Source organism: Primulina eburnea, chromosome 14 (genome assembly GCF_022965805.1).
Source record: "Primulina eburnea isolate SZY01 chromosome 14, ASM2296580v1, whole genome shotgun sequence".
In the NCBI taxonomy this organism is placed as follows: Eukaryota; Viridiplantae; Streptophyta; class Magnoliopsida; order Lamiales; family Gesneriaceae; genus Primulina; species Primulina eburnea.
In genome coordinates, this window is record NC_133114.1 from 11,410,459 (window position 1) to 11,433,147 (window position 22,689).

Here is a 22,689-nt window from a genome sequence, read left to right on the forward strand (position 1 = left end):
CTTACGCGCACATGCGCGAGATAATGCGCGCACATGCGCGGCAAGGCCAGTACTATCGGCGCATATGCGCGACAGAGATGGCGCATATGCGCGGGAGGGCCAGTAGGGGTGGCGCATATGCGCGGAAATAATGGCGCATATGCGCGAGTAGGACTTTCGCCGAGACAGTAGGTCTCGCGCATATGCGCGAGTAGTGACCGCGCATATGCGCGAGACATGTTGCACAAAGGTTGTGCCATTTGCTTTGCATGCACGGAAGGTATGTATATATATATATATTGGCATGCAATTCTTCAGAATTGGAAGGAGAAAATCGAGGGTTTAGGGAAAAGCTTTGTTCTTTTCTTTAGAAATTGATTTACGAGCAAATCGTTTATCTGAATTGGAATCCGACTTCAGTTCTGAACTCCTCTCGCTACGAGCTACACAAGGACGTAAGTTTTATTACGTTTAGACAAGATTTGAATTTATGATGTTGTTAGAATTGAATATGATTCGGATATGGTGTTTCTACTACCGTAGATATTGTAGAATCGAAGTCAGATTTAGAAACAGATTGTTTACGGAATTGTTATGAATTTTAGAGTTGATTTGATTGAGATTGCTATCAGAATTATGCTGTTATTCATTGTACAGTGTACAAATACTGAGATTTATTAGGAATTCTGGTAGTGTAATTGTGATGTTAAGACTGACGGGGTTACAAGACTGTATTGTTATGCCGTCTAAACATCAGTTGGTACAGATTGATCAGATTCAGTATTGGTTTCTGTTATCTTGTGATAGTGTTGATGTGATCAGATTTTGTACTGAATTGGGTATTGATCAGAACAGATTGTGTTTTGGGCTACACATTGATACAGTGTATTTATTCTTGTCATTTCAGATTGAAGATGGACAGACTGGACTTCGAGACTTCGTCTTCCTCAGACGGGGAAGATAAAGGTATAATTCATGTGATATTCGGGAAAAAAAACTCAATTGAGATCGCGTTGAGTTTCCCAATAAAATCACATACTAGATTATTGTTTATATTGTTACCGGATTATGCTTTGATTATAGAATTGTATTCAAGCATGTAAGATAATTGTGATATTCAGTTATGAATATGATTATGCTTGGTTTACAGATTGTTATTCATTGCATTTAAGATAGGAAAGTCTTGACAGTCTTTGTCAGACTTCTAGACGTTCGGTGTATCTCAACTTAGGAGTAGCCATTACTCCTATTGCCAGCCGTCGATACAGCTCGGACCGAAGTCTAGGAATAAGACGTACAGTCGCCCCGAGTGGTTGGGTAGGTGACAGCCAGTGACGTCTTATTCACCCCGGGATCCCTAGAGTTATAGTTGAGTCAAGTCTAGACATGATTTGATTAGAACTGCATGCGTATATGAATTGGGTTCATCGATTATGGAACCTATTGTTATTGCTTTCAGTCATGACAGTATGTTTCATGATTTAAATTGTTATATACATGCTTATCTGATTCGAGTTGCATGTTCAGTTAGATTAGATTTCATAGATGATGAATTCTATTACTATTGTTAGTGCTTTTATTCATGACAGCATGTTTCATGAATTATTATGTGTATATGCATGTTTACCATGTTTTATACTGGGATTTATTCTCACCGGAGTTATCCGGCTCTTGTCTTGTTTTGTATGTGTGCATGACAACAGGTGGGGCTGGATCAGGGTCGAGATGACGATGAGAAAAGACGAGTTAGCGTGGTGATTCCGGACTTGTAGCAGACTTGGTTTATTACTGGAATTTAGTAACAGAACCTTAGATTTAAGTTGTACAGTATTGTACCTTTATTCTGAAATGAAGTTTTTATACAGACATGTATATTATGTAGATTCCATTACCTTCCGCAGTTATATTTTTAAAAGAAAAATTTTTAGACCCTGTTTATCAGAACTGATAATTAAATCCCAAAGATGATTAAGAAAAGATTAGCGTCCGGGTCCCCACAACAGGTGGTATCAGAGCGAGGATAGTTCTTTCAGAGCTATAGATTCCTTAGTGATGGATATCGTAGAAGTTAGTTCCTTTAGAGGTTTGATCTTTTAGCTATAGATCTCTTAGCGATAGATCTTTTAGATTGAGATAGTCAGAGTTGATATATCTTTTAGACTGACTTAGATTAAGATAGAAGAGAATGAGCGGGGTAGAGGAATTTTCTTTCCTTGCATGTCTGTGCTAGCATGAGATTGATTTTCATGTTGATTGACATTGTGATGCTAGCATGAGACTATATGTTACTGCTTTAGGATACATGCTTACCTGATTATATGATTTGAATTGATATTATGTATTCTTAAATATGAATCAGATCGGATTCATGATCAGCAGTAAGATGATCATGATCAGAAAAGATTGGCACAGATTTGTATTATTGGGTTACTAATGTTTGTGGTAATCAGATGTACTTCCCAAAAGGATTTTGGAAACAGGCAGTACTTCGTATGAGCAGCCATATATACCAGAACCGTAGATAGATGCGTCAGTGACTCCGATGGAAACCAAGTTGGCAGAATTTCAGTTATTACAGCCGCCGATTCTGAGTGATATTGAGACATCTGAAGAATGTCAGAACTGGTTTGATGATATGGAGATACTGTTAGGGTTACTTGATTGTACAGATCAGCAGAGGGTTAAATTGGTAAGTTATCAGTTACGAGAGGCTGCCAGGAATTGGTGGATTACGATCAAACGTATATTAGACCTACGGGGTACGATGATCACGTGGGAAGTCTTTACAACTGAATTCTATCAACGATTTTTCTCAGTGTTTTATAGAGAGGACAAAAGAGCGGAATTTGAGAATTTGAGACAAGGTCAAATGAATGTTGAAGACTATGTTGCAAAATTCTCTACGCTACTGCATTTTGCTCCTCAGTTGGCTGGGAATGAAGAAGCTGTAGTGAATCAGTTCGTCAGAGGATTGAATTCAGAGATAGTAGCATTGATGAATGTACAACAACCTTATCATTTTGCTGGTGTCTTAAGTAAAGCGAAGAGAGCGGAGGCCAGTCTGACTAGACAATTGAGAAGGTTGTGTATGCAGCAACCTCAGACACAGCAATCCCCTCGCCGATTTGATCGTGGCAATACAAGTGGAAAGGAAGAGTTACTGAAAGCTCGGAAGCAACCGTTCAAGAGATTTGGAAGTGGTTCCTCTAGCTCTAGTGGATCCAGTTCGCATTATACGGGAGTGTATTGCAGGAATTGTGGAGGGAGACACTCCACAGAGCAATGCCAAGGAGTGCTTGGTAGATGCAATAATTGTAGACAGCATGGGCATTTTGCTAGAGTGTGTCCTCAGAAGGGTTCCCAAAGATTCCAGGGAGCAGGACCATCGGGTGGCAATGCGTGAAAAACAGACCCCGTAGTTACAACAGGTACCATTCTTTATGATTATATTGCATACGTATCGATATATACTAATGCATTCTTTATGAGTATCTGTGAATGAGTAGTATGGAGATATGCTGTATCTGTTGGGTCTGGGTATACGGTAGTATTGATTCCTTGATTGTTGAGGAATATGTTGATATCAGAAATTTCTGTGACATATTATATACTACAGGCAGATAAGGATGAGATTGGATTAGATTATGATGTACTTGTTTTATCTGATTTTGATAGCATGATTGATATTTATATGCTGAACAAGTACTGAAATATCGTAGCATGTGTTCCAGAAATAGTAAGATTAAGACCAGATCTAGTTGATAAATGAGGATTTTAGATTCAGAAGTCCTTAGAAAATTGTAGGGTTTAGGACTCGATGATTACAGAAAGGAACAGATGGCATCCTTATGTATTCAGTAGATCCACTGAAATCGAGCCTAAAATTTGATAGTAAGATATTAGTTAACTGGTGTTTTCTTAGATAAGATGTCAGATGGGTTCTCTATCAGAAAGAATTGAAAGAATTGACAGATTAAAGTATGGGCTAAGGAATCCAGTTGACTGTGTATTTCTCTTGAAGACATTTTAGTTCTGTTTCTAGATTGACAGATTATGTGTTCAGGGGTATTTTGAAGAATTATGTTTGTTATATCTATGATTCGGGGATATATCCACAGCATCTGATTGTTTATATTGAATATTTGATCCGAGAACTGTGATTATTGTATACAGCAATGGGTCAGGTATGGATCCGAATGCAGTTATTGATACAGGTTTATATTCAGACTATGTGGTATCAGGAATGTCAGAATTAGCAGAATGTCAGATATGTCAGAACTTTCTTATCTGATTTGGACAGATTATCTTATTCTGATTATTTTTTTTTTGTATTGCTTTACATCTGCTGAGTATTGTTATGATTCTAAATCAGTATTTGAGACATCTTATATTGTTTGGGAGTATATTCTATTTGCAGATGAAATATAGCAGTTTATCTGAATAGTATGAAGATTGGTCAGCCGGCCAGAATCTATTATGTTTTGAGTTTTCTTAAACTCACTAGATCAGCATAGGATATTTCTATTCTGAGTTTGATTTGATGTTATTGTAATTATTATTCAGTGTGGGATACTATGCAGTTCCAATTGTATCAGAGTTGTTTGTGGGAAATACAGTAGTCCCGAACGGTGATCAGAATTTTCAAACCTGTATTTTGTTGATCAGATCAATATAACATCTATATGATTTTGCGTTTTCTATGGGTTTGGTGATTGTGATGAAGTTTGCACTTGTGATAAATTATATCATAAGCTTTTTCTCTCAGACTTGTTACAGATTGACAGGTAGTCAGCGTGTAGTAGTCAGATATTGAAAGATATTGATAGAACTCTAATGCTGGATGTTAGCACTAGTTATCAAGATAGTGCAGAAGGAATAGATGTAGGAAACCAATGTCGGATGATGACGATTGATATTTGGAACCGAAGATGGAATATGTCCTTAATTGGAATAAACAGATGGAATAGCAATTACAGGTGGTATTGCTTTGTTATGGATTGCAATTGGCGTATACGGGTGTTGTATAGCCAGTAATATGGGATTGATTCGGCTAGTGAAATGAGTTTGGATGTTAAACTCTGTTATACAGTTCTTCTGATAGATTTGGTTTGATGATTGGTGAGTTCGAGGACGAACTCAGATCTAAGAGGGGGAGAAATGTAATGCCCGAGAATTTAATTACCGTAATCTGAAATGATTTGGATACGATTACCGTAATCTGAGAGTAATCTGAAATGACTTATTGAATTAATCGCGATAAGTATAGGCGGAACGGATCGGACTAGAACACATGAGAAAGGTGTAAATGTGTGTGTGCCAAGAAAGAGCCCCGCGCACATGCGCTGTATGGATTGGCGCACATGCGCGGAGCTGGCCGAGGCTTACGCGCACATGCGCGAGATAATGCGCGCACATGCGCGGCAAGGCCAGTACTATCGGCGCATATGCGCGACAGAGATGGCGCATATGCGCGGGAGGGCCAGTAGGGGTGGCGCATATGCGCGGAAATAATGGCGCATATGCGCGAGTAGGACTTTCGCCGAGACAGTAGGTCTCGCGCATATGTGCGAGTAGTGACCGCGCATATGCGCGAGACGTGTTGCACAAAGGTTGTGCCATTTGCTTTGCATGCACAGAAGGTATGTATATATATATATATATATATATATATATATATATATATATATATATATATATATATATATATATATATATATATATATATATATTGGCATGCAATTCTTCAGAATTGGAAGGAGAAAATCGAGGGTTTAGGGAAAAGCTTTGTTCTTTTCTTTAGAAATTGAATTACGAGCAAATCGTTTATCTGAATTGGAATCCGACTTCAGTTCTGAACTCCTCTCGCTACGAGCTACACAAAGACGTAAGTTTTATTACGTTTAGACAATATTTGAATTTATGATGTTGTTAGAATTGAATATGATTCGGATATGGTGTTTCTACTACCGTAAATATTGTAGAATCGAAGTCAGATTTAGAAACAGATTGTTTATGGAATTGTTATGAATTTTAGAGTTGATTTGATTGAGATTGCTATCAGAATTATGCTGTTATTCATTGTACAGTGTACAAATACTGAGATTTATTAGGAATTCTGGTAGTGTAATTGTGATGTTAAGACTGACGGGGTTACAAGACTGTAGTGTTATGCCGTCTAAACATCAGTTGGTACAGATTGATCAGATTCAGTATTGGTTTCTGTTATCTTGTGATAGTGTTGATGTGATCAGATTTTGTACTGAATTGGGTATTGATCAGAACAGATTGTGTTTTGGGCTACACATTGATACAGTGTATTTATTCTTGTCATTTCAGATTGAAGATGGACAGACTGGACTTCGAGACTTCGTCTTCCTCAGACGGGGAAGATAAAGGTATAATTCATGTGATATTCGAGAAAAACAACTCAATTGAGATCGCGTTGAGTTTCCCAATAAAATCACATACTAGATTATTGTTTATATTGTTACCGGATTATGCTTTGATTATAGAATTGTATTCAAGCATGTAAGATAATTGTGATATTCAGTTATGAATATGATTATGCTTGGTTTACAGATTGTTATTCATTGCATTTAAGATAGGAAAGTCTTGACAGTCATTGTCAGACTTCTAGACGTTCGGTGTATCTCAACTTAGGAGTAGCCATTACTCCTATTGCCAGCCGTCGATACAGCTCGGACCGAAGTCTAGGAATAAGACGTACAGTCGCCCCGAGTGGTTGGGTAGGTGACAGCCAGTGACGTCTTATTCACCCCGGGATCCCTAGAGTTATAGTTGAGTCAAGTCTAGACATGATTTGATTAGAACTGCATGCGTATATGAATTGGGTTCATCGATTATGGAACCTATTGTTAATGCTTTCAGTCATGACAGTATGTTTCATGATTTAAATTGTTATATACATGCTTATCTGATTCGAGTTGCATGTTCAGTTAGATTAGATTTCATAGATGATGAAGTCTATTACTATTGTTAGTGCTTTTATTCATGACAGCATGTTTCATGAATTATTATGTGTATATGCATGTTTACCATGTTTTATACTGGGATTTATTCTCACCGGAGTTATCCGGCTGTTGTCTTGTTTTGTATGTGTGCATGACAACAGGTGGGGCTGGATCAGGGTCGAGATGACGATGAGAGAAGACGAGTTAGCGTGGTGATTCCGGACTTGTAGCAGACTTGGTTTATTACTGGAATTTAGTAACGGAACCTTAGATTTAAGTTGTACAATATTGTACCTTTATTCTGAAATGAAATTTTTATACAGACATGTATATTATGTAGATTCCATTACCTTCCGCAGTTATATTTTAAAAAGAAAAATTTTTAGACCCTGTTTATCAGAACTGATAATTAAATCCCAAAGATGATTAGGAAAAGATTAGCGTCCGGGTCCCCACAATTATGAAGATCGAAGACATGTAAATATTGGAAGCTTATGTAATAGTTGCATTTGCATCCCGTGCATTTCCCTAGGATTGGACCTAGGCCCGTGTTTAGCTCACACGGTCCGTTAGTATTGGGGCGATTGATCATCCTTGTTTGTTTACTGTTTATAATATATGCATGATATGTTATAAATAATGAGTATGTGCGTTATTATTATGATAATAACAAAGTTGCATGAATCCGGCAAACATACGATCAAACATGGCGAGCTTTTAAAATAAAATTAATGATGAGACCTTTCAAAATAAAAAACCCTCATTTTGAATAAGATTCAAAATTAATATCAAGCCTGGAAAGGGGAATTATAAATTTGTTTATAATTTCCATGTCTTCCATCGACAATGGGTGCATGATGAACGCTACCCGTACTCGGGGCTCGGCTCATATTATTGGGGGGCCCTGGGTGCCGAAAAGCTGTGACATCCATTGACATGGTGATGTGAACTACGTGGAACTCCCATGATTTCGGCTCATATTATTGGGGGAACTCATGGCAACCGTCCATTATGGTTCAATATCGATGGGTAAGGCTTGACACGTGAAGATGAACGACGTCATATTATTGGGTCCTAATCAAACTTGAGACAAAAGTTTACGTAGAGGGTTGCATTGTGATGCAATTGGAAACTACCTTTTAGGAATTGTGATTGGCTGATATTATTCGGGATCATAATTCGCTAATTGGACCTTACGTACCTACTGAGGAAAGGAGTTTCCCGTTTTCACTAGAGGGTAGTGAAAGATGTCAAAACAGTGGGAGCAAATATTTATGAAGTAAAAGTCCAAACTTCATATCTTACTAAATATTTTAAAATAGTCATCAACATTTATCTGTTTTTACTTTTCAGTACAAATTGACAATGTCTTCGATTCGCAATCCGATATCCGTAATACTCGACAAACACATATTAACTGGACCTAATTACCTCACTTGGCTAAGAAACCTGAAAATCGTCTTGAATTCGGAAAGGGTAGCATATACACTGACTGAGTCGCCCCCTGTTGAGGCTCCGACTGACTGCACACCTGAGGAATTGTAGGCTTACAAGGAATGGTGTGACCATGACTTGATAGCTATGTGTTATATGCTGACTTCTATGAATGATGAGCTGCAGAGGCGTTTTGAGGATGCAAAGAGTGCTAATGACATTCATTTGCATCTCAAGGAGCTCTTTGGTGAGCAAACACGGCCTCTTAGGCATGCTACCGTCAAGGAGCTGATCACTTTGCACATGCGAGATGGGGCCTCGGTCCATGAGCATGGCCTAAAGGTGATTGGCCTCGTGGACAAGCTCGTTAGCATGGATCTGATCTTGCCTTAGGAGTTGACCACCGACGTGTTGCTGTTATCATTGCCTAGCTCATTTGATCCTTTTGTGGTGAACTTCAACATGAACAAGATGGAGCCGACCCTTGAGGAGTTGGTGAATATGCTTGTTACGTTTGAATCAACCATCAAGAAAGAGAAGTTGGTTCTTTATGTGGGTTCTTCATCATGTACGAAGATTGATCCACATGGGAAGGGAAAGAAGAGTTCTTTCCAACGTCCCAAGAAGAACGTGCCCTTGTTGAGGCAATCTCCAAATCCTGTTGAGGCAGCCAGACCAGTTAAGGCTAACAAGACTGCTGATGTATGTCATCACTGCAAGAAGCCTGGACATTGGAGGCGTAACTGCAGAGAATATCTTGCCCAGAAAGGTTCTGGAAATGGTATGTTCTAAATTGAAGTAAACATTTCAATTAACTCTACTTCTTGGGTATTGGATACCGGATGTGGCTCACATCTCTGTAATGATTTACAGGCGATGGAAAGAAGTAGAAAGCTTAAGGAAGGTGTGACCTTCTAGAGGATGGGCAATGGAGCAAGAGTTGCTGCCAAGGCTATTGAATATGTTTACTTATTATTGAACAATAGTTTTAAGTTAATTTTATGAGATGTTTTGTTTGTACCTAATTTTGTAAAAAAACATTGTTTCCATTTCTATGCTGATAAAAATGGATATTCTTGTTTATTTTGCAATGGTGTTTGCAACATTTACAAGAATGAATGTTTGGGAGATAAATATGGGTAAGCCTCCCAAATATTCTTATCTTAGAATATGGGGAGCCCTGCTTATGTGAAGCAGGTAGTGGGAAATAAATTAGATAGTCGATCCATTTTATGTTACTTTGTGGGATATCCAAAGAATTCGGTTGGATACTACTTCTATCATCCCCAAGAAACAAAGGTGTTTGTTTCTAGGAATGCAACCTTTTTGGAAAAGGAATTTCTATTGGATAGAAAAAGGGAGATGATAGAACTCGAAGAGGTTCAAGAGACACCCACAATTATAGAACCCACACCCGAAGAGCCAATAGAGGAGATACAAGCTCCTAGGAGATCCGAGAGAGTCTCGAGACCACCTATGAGGTATGTTCTGCTTCTTGAAGAGGGCCATGATGAGCCTATCCATGGATGTGATCCAAGGACCTTCAAGGAAGCGTTATGTGATGCCTATTCATCCAAGTGGCTTGAAGCGATGGAATCTGAGATGAATTCCATGCATTCGAACCAAGTGTGGAATCTCGTGGATCCACCTGAGGGAATTGTTCCCATAGGCTGTAAATTGATTTACAAAAGGAAACTTGGGGCGGATGGGAAGGTATTGACCTTCAAGGCACGATTGGTGGCAAAAGGATATACTCAAAGACAAGGAGTTGACTTTGAGGAAACCTTTTCTCCAGTTGCAATGTTCAAGTCCATAAGAATTTTGCTAGTCATAGCTGCATGGTATGACTATGAGATATGGTAGATGGATGTTAAGACAGCCTTTCTTAATGGGGATATTAAGGAAGAGATTTACATGTCTCAAACCTGGAGGGTTTACATGTATCGGAAGTGAGCATATGGTATGCAGACTTCAAAAATCTATTTATGGTCTAAAGCAGGAATCTAGGAGTTGGAACCTCAGATTCGACAATACAATCAAAGAGTTTGGTTTTGCTAAGAATCCTGAGGAACCCTGTGTGTATAAGAAGGTCAGTGGGAGTGTTATGACATTCCTGGTGTTTTATGTTGATGACATTCTAATCATTGAGAATGATGTAGGAATGTTGCAATCAACTAAAATATGGTTAGCAAGTGAGTTCTCGATACAAGACTTGGGTGAAGCATCTTTTGTATTGAGAATACAGATCTATAGAGATAGATCAAGAAGATTGCTTGGTCTAACCTAGTCCACATACATTGATACCATCGTGAAGCGGTTCTCGATGGATGAGTCCAAGAGAGGACATCTACCAATGTGTCATGGCCTGTCCTTATCCAAGTCTATGTCTCCCAAGGCTGATGCAGAGATAGCGGCGATGACAAGCATTACTTATGCATCTACGATTTGTAGCATCATGTATGAGATTATATCTACGCGTCCTGACGTGGTTTTCGCACTAAGTGTAGTGAGTAGATATCAATCGAACCCCAGTCTTCCACATTGGAAAGCTGTGAAAGACATCCTCAAGTAGTTGAGGAGGACCAATAAATTGTTCTTAGTCTATGGGGTGGAGAACTGAAATTGGAAGGCTATACCGACTCTAGCTTCCAAAGCGATATCGATGACTCAAAGTCAACCTCTGGGTTTGTATTCATGCTCAATGGTGCTGCTGTCTCTTGGAAGAGTTCCAAGCAAGACAGTACTACGGATTCCAGCACAGAGGCCGAAAACATTGCTGCATCAGGTGCAGCAAGGGAGGCTGTTTGGATAAGGAATTTCGTCTAAGAGTTGGACGTCATTCCTAATGGAGTTGCTCCTCTCCCGGTGTTGTGTGACAACACGGGAGCTATAGCTCAAGCAAAGGAGCCAAGGTCTCATCAGAAGTCCAAACGTGTATTGAGAAAGTACCACATCCTCAGAGAGATTGTGGAAAGAGGAAGAAGTGTCTTTTGACATAGTCGGCTCCGCAGATAATGTTGCTGATCCACTAGCTAAGCATTTACCTGGACCATTATTCGAGATGCATCGCGAATCAATGGGTTTGAAGCATAAGGGTAGTTGGCTCTAGTGCAAGTGGGAGATTGTTAGAGTAAGTGCCCGTCGAGCCAAGTGTTGGCCAAGTGTTCACAATGAAACTCTATGTATAAGCAATCTTTATTTTAATAATATTTGAAATTATTGTTTGGTAAATCTTTATCTGTATACCCATGCTAGTTGCATAGATAAAGACCTTGAATATACAAATAGTAGAAAGAATATGAGATGCTCATATGATGAGTATCATGAAACTCATATTTGGAAAACTGTATATTCTAAACAGTTCCTAGTCGATTCAGCCGCCGCTAAGAAGGATATAGGCCGCTAGAGTTCGAGACTAGTATCTACGATGTGAGTACCATGTTTCATTGGTAGGGGACATTGTGATGTCCGAGCATGTAGATAGGTGCTCCTGGTAGAGTGCACTAAACAACCCTCCATAAAAGGACTTTCCAAGTGGTTCTCACTTATCGAGTGGAAACTTCCTGGTTTATGGTTGTACACCATTATTCCTTATGACTCGGGACAACATTGAGACTCTATGTGCTAGCATTACACTTTGACTTGTTTACCGACTCTCAAGGGGTCATCAGGTGGCAAGTTTGGGTGTTTTGTCGAAACATATAGGAGTCGATGCATTGTAGTCGGGGATTCACCGCTTACCTTCGGGTATGGATATCCTATGTGTTCTCATGTATGTGTAGGTTGAAATCTCTGATCAGAGTATGGTGGTAATTATGAAAGGGGTTTCATAGATTACACCATCGATGCAACTACGACATGACACATAGTATCGATTCATTGACAACTCTCGATAAACCAATGGTTGTCGAATCGGTCGGGATATATGAGTTGAAGGGACCGTACTGTACGCTAACCATAATTGAATGGTTCTTCCAGGCACTATAATTTGATACCTAGGGAATCATGTAAGCGATGCTGCTAGCGTTTAACATAATTGGTTGGGTACTATCAGACTTGAGTTCTGACGTTCTTGTTATCAAGGAGTTGATAAGTAAGAATGGAGCAATTGGGGTATGCTCATATAAAGACATATTTAGTCCGAATCACATGGAGATGTGAACCCACGGCTAGTTGTATCAATGAACTATTGAGGGCCACACAAGTACTAGCTTTCTAGATCTCGTTGAGAAGTAAAATAGTTCAATGTGTTGAACGGCTTATAAATGAGTTTATAAGTGTAAAGAAAAATAGAAGTATGACTTCTATGAGAGAAATGTAAATTTTAATTTATGGAAGTGTTCCTAAATTAAAAGTGGGCCAAGTGAATAATGTATTTGAAAATTGTGATTTTCATAAACATTATTATGGACTAAATTAAATTAATTCAAGTGTTGAATTAATTAAACACTAGTGGACCTAGTAGAGTCCAAATAATTAAATTAATTCAAGTGTTGAATTAATTAAATTATATTGAGTCTTGTAGAGCTCAATTTAAATAAATTATTTAACTAGTGGACTTGAGTAAATTCAAGTAATGTTTAATTAGTCTCAAAATGTTTGAGATAATTAAATTAAGTCCATGTGTTTTTAATTTGTTAAAAACCATATAATATATGCATGCATTGGAGGGGAAGGGTTGGAGACAACTTTTTGTGTCTCCAAGGCTTGGCATGCTAAAAGTTGTTTTAGATTTTTACACTACCAAGACTTGTCATCCCTCTCCCCTTGACAACCCTAATGGCCGAAACTTGCTTGTTCTCTCCTCCAATTTTTCTCTCATTTTTCTTCTTCAAGTGTTGAGGAAAGAAAATAATTCTCATTGAAAAATCCTCTTAGTTTTCTAGTGCAAATTAAGAGGGGATCTACCTAGTTGGTGGTGGGCTTAATATTTGAGCAAGGAGTGCTCAAAGGAAGCTTGAAGATAGTTTCTACCATTGAAGAGCTAAGGTGTTTACACCTTAGTTGGAGCCATACATCAATCCTTGTGATTGATAGATATATTTCTTAACACACTATGAATGTCATTTTATGTTTATTGTATTTGCTACACATTAAATCATGGTGGCCGAAAATTTCTTGATAAAAATTCGATATTTAAACTTTCCGTTGCGCTTTCGGTCACCGTAACCGATCCCCTTTCACCATGGTCGCCTCACTATCCTCCTCAATGTTTGCCCTAATCATGACCACTTCCATCTCCTTATAGTAGTCCTCTACACTCTTCAACCCTTGCCTCAAAGTTTGTAAGCTCTTAAACATCTCCCTATAGTAGTGATTGGGCACAAACCTCTTCCTCATTACCCTCTTCATCTCATCCCACGAGTCAATGGGCCTCTCATTATACCTCCTCCTAGTGGTCACTAGTTGATCCCACAAATGAGAGCACAGTCTAAGAATTCCAGCACCGCCAACATCACTTTCTTTTGTTCGGAGTAGTGGTGACACTCAAACACAAACTCTACCCCCTTTTCCCACTCTAAGTACGCCTCCGGGTCAGACTTCCCATGGAACGATGGAATTTTCATCTTAATGCTACCCATGTAACCATATTCCCTACTCCCATCATATCTACCCCGTGCGGTTTCTCTTCTTCCTCTACCGAATCCTCTACCTCTTCCATTCCTACCCCAGTTTTCATTTTGACTCTCCTCGTCTCCTCCCAAATCATATTCCTCTTCTTCTCCTCCTCTACCCAAATGTTTAGACTTAGCCCTACCCCAACTAGTACCAACTTCAAGCTTATCCAACCTTTCATGTAACGACTCCATTTGGGTCGTCATCATCCTACTAAAATGCCCAAAAAACGCCTCCATTTGAACCTTAGACAACCCCGGGTTCGAACTATCTCCTACCTCCCTCTCCATTTAATTTCAAATTTGTACCTGCAAGAAAACGTTAGTAGAAACAAAATAATCCTCACCCAAGTTCTCACGATCACTCCAAAGAAATTCACTCGTCTTTTCCCTCAATTTTTTTTTGCTCACAACAAATACTCACCGTTCACTCCAAGAAATTCACTCGCACTCAAGTAATGTCACTCAAATTCGAGAGTTCTCTCAAGGTGCTCAAGCTTTGTAGTTGTGTATCAAACAATCAAGTTTCAACTTCATTGATGTGATATTCGAAGATATGAGTAGGCATGACATGTAATGAGAAGCACTAAATGAGATAGGAGTAGGAAAGACATGGAAAAGGCATGAAAAAATAGAATTTTGAATGCAAGGAAGACCGCACCCGCGCCTCGATAAGGACCGCAACCGCGGTTGTGATTCATGAAATGTGGAAGAGTTACAGTAGCATGAGCGCACCCGCACTAGGAAGCTACCGCACCCGCGGTTGATGGACAGAAAGTTGAACAGATTTACAGTAGCAACATGGCACCCGCGGTGAAAATAGGACCTCACCCGCGGTCGTCGAGTTTGGAAAATTGGATGGGGCTGCCGAGAGCTAAGCGCACCCGCGGTGCTGCATGCGGGAAATCCACCTTTGTTTCTTATGATGACACATGGCATATATATAGAATTGCGCTGAGTCTTCATTTTTCAGCACTTACATCAGTCAAAGACTCAGAGTTTCTCCATAACACAATTCTTCAAAGCTTATTCATAGCTTGGAATCTTGATTGTGCACAAACCGATTACCTGATTTTCAATCTGAGCTAAGATTCTTGATTCCCTTGTCAAGAGCTATCTAAGGATGTAAGTATTGTTCAAATCGAGCATGGTTTGAAGTTTAGATGTTGGGTAAATCGTGATATAATTCCTATTATGTGTTCTTGATATGTTGAGCATAGTATATTTGCAACCGAATCGATTATCGGATGTCGTATGCTATGGTTATGAATTTCAACATATATTGTGTATGAGACTATGCAGATTTCAGAAGTTATGTATGCTTTTGATGAAGATTATGAGTTATGGATATTGATTATGTTATTATTGAGTTATCGGTATTGAGAAACTACGCCGATATGCCGTTGAATTGTATCGAGATCGATTATTGATACGTACATGTGTTGAATTGAGTTGTAAATTGATATTGAACATGCAACATTGCCATTTCAGATTGATATCGGTAAAATTCGTCTTCGAGACTTCGGCTGCAACAAAGATTATACGGCAAGAAAGGTATAATTCATGTGAATTCGGGAGATATGACTCGAATCAGACTTGATTGGAGTTTCCCAAAATCACATATTAGATTGTTGTTTATCTTTGATTACGATTATGCCTTGTTTATAGATTTATATTGAAGCATTGAGATAGGAGTCATTGGCAGACTTGCCAAACTAGACGTTCGGTGGTATCGACGCATAGAAGCAGACTTTCTCCGATTGTAGACATTCGATACAGACAGGGCCAAAGTTTAGGAATAAGACATACCGTTACCCCGATTTGGAGGGTAGGTGACAGACAGTGACGTCTTATTCACACCGGGATCCCTAGAGTTAGAGTTGAGTCGAGTGAAGATATGATTTGATTGAGTTGCATGTTTATATTGTCTTGGTTTCCTAGAGTATCGAACATTTTACTATTACTTTGCATCATGATAATAGCATGTATATGCATGCATACATGTTTTATACTGGGATTCCTTCTCACCGGAGTTTCCGGCTGTTGTTGTGTCTGTATGTGTGCATGGAAACATATGGGACATGATCTGGGTCTCGACGAGGATGAGAGATGGATAGAGTGGTGATCACGGGCATGGAAGAAGAACTAGTAGTCTAGATGTTTGGACATTTGTAATGCCCGAGATTTTTCATCGTGTTAAATTATGATTATAGATTTTTAATCAAGACGATTATGAAAGGGATAACCGAAACACGAGAGGAGATCACGTGTGAAAATTGATGCGCGAGGACAGTAGCATCGGCACACATGCGCGAGTATACGCGCGCACATGCGCGAGAGGTCCAGAGGGGTTGGCGCACATGCGTGACTGAATGCGCGCACATGCGCCAAACAGGCAGAAGACCTCGCGCATCTGCGCGGAAGATGTCGCGCATATGCGCGAGCCTATGCATGTGATGTCCAGAAGACATCGCGCATATGCGCGGAACTAAGTCGCGCATATGCGCGAGCTGCCAAGATCGAGACCAGTAGGTCTCGCGCATATGCGCCAGAAATGTCGCGCATATGCGCGAGACATGCAGAATGAAGAAGTGACATTTGGCGTTTTCATGTACGTTGGTATATATATATATATATATATATATATATATATATATATATATATATATATATATATACATGCAAAGCTTCTTCAGAAAAGAAGGAAACGGAAGCTTCGGGGGAAAAGTGCTTTTGATTCTAAAATTCGATTTTACGATCAATCCGTCCGTTAGATTTTAAATTCGACTTTGGTACTGTGTTCCTAGCAACGCAGGCTACAACTGGACGTAAGTTTTACTATGTTTTGACATGTTTGGGAATTATGATGTTGTTAGAATTGAATACACGTCATATATGTTGTTCTTGACATGTTAGACAACGTAGAATCGAAGACAGATTGAGAAACGGATATCATATGGAATTGTTATGAATTTCAGAATGAAATTGACTAGAATTGATATCAGATTGGTACAATGGTTGATTGTAAATTATTGGAATTGATATAGACTGATATAGTATTATCAGTATTGCAAGATTGTATTGTTGTACTATCAGAATTTGATAAAACAGAGATGTGGTGATTTGATTAGAATATTGATACAGAATATATTGATATTGTCATTTCCAGATTGAACAGTGACAGACTTTGAATCAAGACTTTGATTGTATCAGATCGACAGTAAGAAAGGTATAAATAAATGTTGATTCGGGATTGCACAACTTGAGTTAGGTTTGACTTGAGTTTTCCTAAATCACATACTTTACTTTATTGCATTGATATTTTCAGATTATCAGATTGATATGTTAATGTATTGACTTAGAACAGAGTCAGAGTCCGAGTCTAGGGCAGATCAGCCTAGCTAGGGCAGAACCGCCGAGTCTTTCTCAGAACCGATAAGACTCTAGACTTACGGTGTATCGAAGAGCCTTAGATGTAGATCGACGTCTATCTCAGACACTCGATACAGAATGCCAAAGTCTAAATTAGATTGGGATCCCTAGATTTGAGATAAGATAAGATTAGATCACGAGTCATTGATTCATGTAGTCAGACTAGATACATGTTTTGATGTTTGTTTATGCTTTTATATATGTGTTATATGATTGCATTTAATACATTGTTTATACTGGGATATTTATATCTCACCGGAGTTATCCGGCTGTTGTCTTGTTTGTATGTGTGCATGGCAATAGGTGGGACAGGTACAGGGTCACAGAGGCGAAGACAGATCGAGATTAGAGTGGTGATACCGGACTTGGACTAGAGCTAGGGTTTAAACACTTGATAGTAGTTGTTGAACCTGAGTATGTATGTTTGTATATTTTATCAGATCTATACTTTTATACTGATATGTATAGGAGTTTAATTCCATTGCCTTCCCCATTTTAAAAGAAAAAAAAATTAGACCCTGATTATTATAATTGATTTAGTCCCAATGACGATTAAGAACATGATTAGCGTCCGGGTCCCCACAACAGGTGGTATCAGAGCGATAGATCCTTTAGATTGAGATAGAAGAGTCTAGTGAGCGGGGTAGATTGAGGTTTTCTTTCCTGCTTTTGAATGCTAGCATGTCTTACTGCTTTGTTACATGTTACTTGTTTATCTGATTTGATATAGTAATATGTTTTATTGAGATTGGTGATAAACATAAAAATTGTACATTAATTAAATGTTTTATAATATAAATATATAGTTTTTGTTTTATTAAATGTTTAAATATTATATGTTTTATAATAAATTGTATAAAATATAAGTTGTTGTGTAATTATAAGTTTTTACTATTTTTACAGGTTCGATAAAAGAAGAATAAACTTGGCATTGCAAATGGGATTAAGATGATTCTTGGACCTGTAGAAAGTTGATGTTAATATCTACAATATTGATGGCAAGCATGAGATAAAAATCCTTTCACAATTGTGATCAAATTAAGCAACAATTAAAGTTACCAAAGGAGTGGCAGTTTTACCATGCTCTAGTATTTTGACCATATCTCTCAAATTACTTGGTCAAATATTCTGAAAAAAATACCACAACTAGACAACTCAATTATCCACATGTTTCATTTTATGTGAAGAAGCAAATTCGAAGAAGAAGACCTTCAAAAGTGATGTGTAATATAATAATAATTTCTTGGAACACCAATGAAGACTTTTGTGTAAAAAAATAATATTTTATTTGTGGTTGTCTCCCCAAATTTGGCTATAAATAGGGGTGTATTGTAATGTATGGAGATATCCCTCATTCTATGAACAAATCTTTGAGTTCATAATATTTCTCTCTATTTTTTTCTTTTATTTCTTCATTTAAATATAATTAGCATGTTAATTTCAAATTCAAAGTTTTACACTTTGAATAATGAATAGCTAACTTCCTAAAGTTGAGATGATAAGGTGAAACTCTTGGCATGATAATAAGGTTATTATAAGGTAAGAATCTATGTTTTATATTATTTAATCATTATTTATTGTTTATGTTATATTTATTTCTTTAAGTATTTTTATACCCTACTTATAAGTGGGAGTTTTGATTTATTGTTGCTATATGTTACACTAAATTCTTGGAACCATTTAAATGTTAGTTTGGTATTACCAACCATTTAAAGTGGATGCCTTGAGTTATTATATATAAATATATTATAATATTAAATTCTTGGAACCATTTAAATGTTAGTTTGGTTTTACCAACCATTTAACTTGGATTCCTTGATTTACTATATATAAATATATCATAATAATATTTTCTTGGTACCATTTAAATGTTAGTTTGGTTTTACCAACCATTTAAAGTGGGAACCTTGATTTAGTGTTTACAAATATATATATAGCACAATAAATACTTGACCACATTTATAAGTTTTGGTATATATTATATACTTATAAGATAATAATATATAACATAATATAAATATGATTATTTAATATATTGGAACCATTTTATTAAGTGATTTCAATATTGTTCATTAATGTTAATTTTATTAAAATGCCAAGAGTGGATCCTTTAATCTCAACTACTTAAATTAAAATTTGAACAATTAAAATTTACCCATTAAAGATTCAATTAAAATTAAAAAGAAACAAAAACAAAAACAAAAACAAAAACAAAAAGACATTATAGTGGACTTGTAATTACCTTTGCTTCCCTGTGGATACGATATTCGTACTCACCGAATTATATTACTTGTGGACAACCTGCTCTTGGGAGTGCAACAATCAAAGTCGCAACAAGTTTTTGGCGCCGTTGCCGGGAAAGTATAATTTAATTTCAAGTCTATTTAATTTTGTTTATAGTTTATTTTTATTTATTTGAATATTTATTGCTTTTGTGTGTTTTTATTCTTTTGCATTTGCATTTGCATGAGCATTTGGTCACGTACACTTAGTGGTCGACTCATTCGAAATAACCCTTTATTTTTACAAAACATGGCGGAAGAACCCATCCAAGAAAATGAAGATGAAATTCAATCTCAACATGATCATGATAGACGAAGAACACTTAGAGATCACATGAATCCTACACGTACTAGTGCACCTTCATGTCTAGTTTTTCCCCCTGATGCATCTCATTTCAATTTTAAGCCTGGTATTATCCAACTTTTACCCAACTTTCATGGCTTAGATTCTGAAAATCCATACATGCATTTACGAGAGTTTGAAGAAGTGTGCAACACATATAATGATCTAAATTGTAGCATGAACACCATTCGACTTAAGCTTTTTCCTTTTTCTTTAAAAGATAAAGCTAAAACTTGGCTACAAAATCTTAGATCGGGATCCATTCGAACTTGGGATGAATTGCAACAACAATTTTTGAAAAAGTTTTTTCCATCTCATAGAACAAATTCTTTCAAAAGGCAAATCATCACTTTCACTCAAAAACAAGGAGAAACTTTTTATCAGTGTTGGGATAGATACAAAGAATTGCTTAATCTTTGTCCACATCATGGTTTTGAAATTTGGAGAGTTGTTTCTCAATTTTATGAAGGCTTAACACCTAAAGATAGGCAAATGGTTGAATTTATGTGTAATGGAACATTTGAAGATAAAGATCCAAACGAGGCAATTGAGTATCTCGATTCATTAGCTGAAAATGCTCAAAATTGGGACACTATAGGTACAATCGAACCATCAAACAAGATTCAATCTCCTACATCTGGTGGAGGTATGTACACTCTCAAAGATGAACATGATCTTCAAGCTAGATTTACCTCTTTGGCAAGAAAAGTTGAGGCACTTGAATTGAAAAAGAACGGTCAATTAAAATCTGTTCAAGAAATTGCGTGTCACATCTGTGATACAAGTGATCATTTTACAAAAGATTGTCCCACTTTGCCGTCTTTTAAAGAATGTCTCCATGAACAAGCCAATGTTTTGAACAATTTCAAAAGGCCAAATTTTGAACCATTTTCTCAAAATTACAATCCAGGTTGGCGAAACCATCCAAATTTTAGTTGGAGGAATGATAATGCTGCACAATATCCGCAACCACATTTTCAAAATCAACAAAATTTCCAAAATTATGCACCTTATGTTCCTCCGCCGAAAAGAAATTTGAAAGATACATTGAATTCTTTCATTGCAAAGCAAGAGTCTATCAATACTCAAACTGCTCAAACCATGACAGATTTGAAAGATACTCTTGCTAAATTTGCATCTGCACTTAATGTTCATGAAAAAGGTAAATTTCCTTCACAACCTTTGCCTAATCCCAAGGATCATCATACACAAACTGGAACTTCTGCAACTCAACCGATGGATCAGGTAAAATCTGTTATTACCCTTCGAAGTGGTAAGGTTGTGGAAAAATCCATTCTTGAACCTTGTGAAGATGATGATAAATCAACTCCAAAGGGTAAGGAAGTGGAACCCATAACTTGCGAAGAGGAGGTTCAACAGACAGTGTCACCACCATTCCCTCATGCATTGAAAAATACAAAAAAATCAAATTTGAATTCTGATATATATGATATTTTTAAACAAGTAAAAGTTAATATTCCTTTATTAGATGCAATAAAACAGGTACCATCATATGCTAAATTTTTGAAAGACTTGTGCACTATGAAAAGAAAATTGAATGTGAAAAAGAAAGCATTTTTAGCAGAACAAGTAAGTGCAATCATTCAAAATAATAATGCTTTGAAATACAAAGACCCTGGTTGTCCTACTATTTCTTGTATTATTGGAGAACGAAAGATTAAAAAAGCCTTGCTTGATCTTGGAGCAAGTGTTAATTTACTTCCATATTCAGTTTATCAAGAACTCAATCTAGGCGAGTTAAAACCTACTTCGGTAACACTTTTACTTGCTGATAGATCTGTTAAAGTGCCAAGAGGTATGGTAGAAGACGTGTTGGTCCAAGTTGATAACTTTGTATATCCTGTCGATTTCATAGTTTTAGATACACAACCTATCGAAGCTTGTAATGCAATTCCTGTAATTTTGGGTCGTCCATTTTTAGCAACTTCTAATGCTCTTATAAATTGCAGGAATGGAATAATGAAGTTGTCATTTGGTAACATGACCTTGGAGCTCAATGTTTTTAATCTTTGTAAGCAACCACATGACAAAGGAGATGAAAGTGAAGATGAAAATCTTATTGAAACTCTTGTGGAAGAAAACATTCAAGAAGGGAGTACTCGTGATCAATTAGATATTTGTTCAATTGAAACTGTTAAAGAAAATATTGAAATTGATCTTGATGATTTTATCAGGTATCACTCGTTACCAGGATCAGAGAAAGAATTTGAGGCGAAATATGAGAACAAAGACGAACCACCCATATTGGAGTTAAAACCCTTGCCAGAAGAATTGAAGTATGCATTTCTTGGAGAAGATGAAACATATCCAGTGGTAATTTCTTCCAAACTAGAAAGTGATCAAGAAAGTAAATTAGTTGATATGCTTAAAAGACATAAAAATGCAATTGGTTGGACACTGAAAGATCTCAAGGGCATTAATCCACTAATTTGCACACACAAAATTCATTTAGAAGAAAATGCTAAAACATCTCAACAACCACAAAGGAGATTAAATCCACACATGAAAGATGTTGTGAAAACTGAAGTTCTCAAACTACTTGATGTTGGGATTATCTACCCTATTTCTGATAGTAAGTGGGTAAGTCCAACACAAGTAGTTCCAAAAAAATC